Source organism: Zingiber officinale, chromosome 4A (assembly GCF_018446385.1).
Source record: "Zingiber officinale cultivar Zhangliang chromosome 4A, Zo_v1.1, whole genome shotgun sequence".
NCBI lineage: Eukaryota > Viridiplantae > Streptophyta > Magnoliopsida > Zingiberales > Zingiberaceae > Zingiber > Zingiber officinale.
Window position 1 is genome coordinate 41,611,602 of NC_055992.1, and position 3,753 is coordinate 41,615,354.

Consider the following 3,753-nt stretch of genomic DNA (forward strand, 5'->3'; position numbering starts at 1 on the left):
TGGGGGAAAGGAAATAAGGAAAAAGGAATTATATAAATAAATATTTCCTCATTTAAACGGGTTTCCCAAACAGGTTTTATCCGTACCCGTAATTGATCCCCTCAAAACCCGTCGTACGAGTTCCGAAAAATTCCTAGAAAATTTCTAAAAATTCTAGAAAAATTTTATAAGGTTATTTCTCAGATAACCCTATTATTTAAATTTTCTGATATCTCACATTTAGTCTTTCAATCAGGGCTCCCCCTTAACTTGGCACATTCTTAGGATTTCTTGTTAACCACAAGTAAAACTTCCTATGTGTCTAGGAGGTTGATCCAAATTAAAAGAACACGAAGTTTGAAGGTGAGTTTTCAAAACATTTTCCAATACAAAAAAATTTAAAAGTGATTGTGCACCAAAATATTTTAAGAGGAGCTTGTCAACTTAAGTTTTAAAATGTTTACTAAGTAACAAAATAATTTTTCAAAATATGTTAATTCAAAATAATTTTTGAAAAGCATAGAGTATTTTTTTTTATAACTAAATTTCGAAAGTAATTTGTAAAATAGTTTTCAAGATGATTAAAAAAAGTTTTGAAAATATTTTAAGAATATTTTTCAAATAAAGTGTGAGAAGGTTATTCAAAATATTTTCGTATTTATAGATTTTTCAAATATTTTTACACAAAAGATTTTACAAACATAATTTTCAAGAACACCTCCCTTGACATCAATGCTCCCCTTGAAGTCAACACTGGGGTTTGGGTACCTAAGTGTTAGGAGATTTAGGGTTAGCAATATTTTCCTACATAATTATCTTTATATACTTGGTATAATTGTTCACTTATTAAACAACTAGTCTAAAAGATAATTAATTTTAGCTTTAAGTGTATTAAAATAATATGTTACTAATTCAATAATTTAATACTTATTTAATTAAAATAGATTAAATTTTGTATTAATTGATTGAGTCAATTTAATGGCAATATTAATTATAATATTTATTTCATTTTTTGTTTTAAATTTAATTTAAGTAGGATTAATTAAGCTTGTAGTCAGTATTAATTCGAAGTTGAATAAATTGGTAGATTAAATAATCTGTTAATTTTTTAAAAAAATAAGATTAGAAATCAAGTAAATTAAATAAGTTAGTTAATTTCAAGTTGTTAAATTACATTTAAGTAACAAAGACTTAGAATTAATTTTAATTTAACTTTAAGTTTGGGTTTAGTTTAAGTTTAACTTAATTAAATTTAATTTTAAATTGTAATTTTAATTTTAATTTTAATTTTAAGTTTTATTTTAAGTTTAAATTTTCAGTTTAAAGTTTAATTTTTAACTTGATTTAAGTTTTAAGTTTAACATAATTTAATAAGTTTAATTTAGTTTAGTAAATTTTAAATTTAATTTAATTTAAATTTTAGTTAAGTTGATTTTAAATTTGATTTTTAATTTTAGTTTTAGTTTTGATTAAGTTAGTTTAAAATAATCTTAGAAACAATGTTTAAGATAATTTTTAAAACAATTTTTAAAATAATTTTTTGAAATAATTTTTAAGATTATTTTTAAGATAATTTTTAAGTTGAGTTTTAAAATAATTTTTAAAAAAATAAAATCATTTTTAAAATAATTTTTAAGTTAAAAAGATTTGAAATAATTTTAAGTTTAAAAAGATTTAAAATAATTTTTTAAGTTTAAAAAGATTTAAAATATTTTTTAAGTTTAAAAGGATATAAAATAATTTTTAAGTTTAAAATAATTTTAAGTTTAAAAAAAAGTAAAATACTTTTTAAGTTTAAAATAATTTCCCTTAAGTTATATCAATTTTTAAAATAATTTTTAAGTTAAAAAAAATTTTGATTTAAAATATTTTTTTATTTAGATTAATTTTTAAAATAATTTTTAAGTTAAATTAATTTTTAAAATAATTTGTAAGTTACATTAATTTTTAAAATAATTTTTAAGTTAAATTAATTTTTTAAAATAATTTTTAAGTTAAATTAATTTTTAAAATAATTTATAAGTTAAAAATAGTTTTTAAGTTAAAATAATTTTTAAGTTAAAATAATTTTGTAAAATAATTTTTAATTTTTAAAATAATTTTTATGTTAAATTAATTTTTTAAAATAATTTTTAAGTTAAATTAATTTTTAAAATAATTTTTAAGTTTAATTTAATTTAATTTAATTTAAGTTAATTTAATTTAATTATATTTAATTTAATTTAAATTAGATTTAATTTGATTCGATTTGATTCAATTCGATTCGGTTTGAAGTTCTTAGTCATCTCACCTGATCTATGTTTTCAATAAGGGAAACCTATAATTTTTGTGAGATGAAGTTATGTTCAATTTTAGGGTTTGGTTTAACTGTAACGACCCGCCTTCTACTACTAGGCTGTAAGGTCGAATCACTACAGTTATGCTGTGCTAAGCTAACTATGATGCGGAATGCTGGATAATTTAAAATTTTACTAAACTATTGTAATTGCCTCTGTTAACACTGTGAGAGTGAGATTTCATATTCAAACTATCTTCTAGATATTCATAGCTATGCTGGGGAGGTGAAACTGGAGCTTTGGATCGGTCCGTGGAACGATCCACTGGCACACACGGGAACGCTGGATCGGTCGGTGAGACCGATCAGTGACTGCTGATTTCATCCCGAACTTTCTGTTCGCGGCTGGATCGGTCGGCTGACCGATCCAGCTGTGAACAGAGAGCTTCTGTTTGCAGAGATCAGTTCTTTGATCGATCTGCTGATCGACCAGAGACCCCTGATCGATCCGTGGATCGATCAGAGATTCCTGATTCTGTATCAGACCCTCTGATTTCAGTCCAGGTTCTTGCCAAATTCACTACACTAACTCTATAAACACTAACATAACATACTAGCATGTAATTACTGGTATTCTAAACATGGTATGGTGCATAGTTCATTGTCTGATGGCATGTAAATATATGGAAACCAAAACTAACAAGGTTCTAAACTGATAACTTGCCAACTAACAGAAACATAAGATAAAGCTAGATCCCTAGGATCTTTATTCCAGTTTCTTCCACACACATCCTCATCGCATTGCCCTCCAGCCTCCGCTTCTGGTCCACTTTTCCTTTACCTTTATCTGCAGTATAAGAAAAGTAGTATCTGTAAGCTAAAAAGCTTAGTAAGAAACCATCTACCTCACAAAAACGTGCATACGATGCAATTATGATTTGAAATCATGCTACTTGAAAACATACTGAACATGCTAGCATGGCATGGCATACAATCATATAAACATGGCATACTGAACTAATCATGGCATAGCATACAAACTAATTATGTAGCTATCATATGTATCAACAGAAAGAGCTAACTGATACAAACTGATCTAGGCTAATACTAAGCTGAAACTGAAACTGTTCTGAATTCGCTTATCTATCTGATAAAGATTTGAAAACTAATACATAATAAGTGAAAATAATAAACATGCTGCTGTAGGGCCCTGGCAACTATAGTGCGCGCATCCATAACTGGACCCGGGATTGCAAGTTCCGAATCTAGTAGGGTTTACTAGGTTATCTAAACCTAGGGACGACTGTGGGAGTCCAGCCCAATGGATATCTAATCCAGTACAGTGCCGCTGAAAGTAAAATACTGAAATAGCTAATACTGTTTTGCTAAAACTAGGTTATCTGAACCTAGAGGCGACTATGGGAGCCCACCCATTGGATATCTAATCCATATAAACTGAAATAAAAACTGAGTATGCTAATTATCGTGTGCTATGGCAT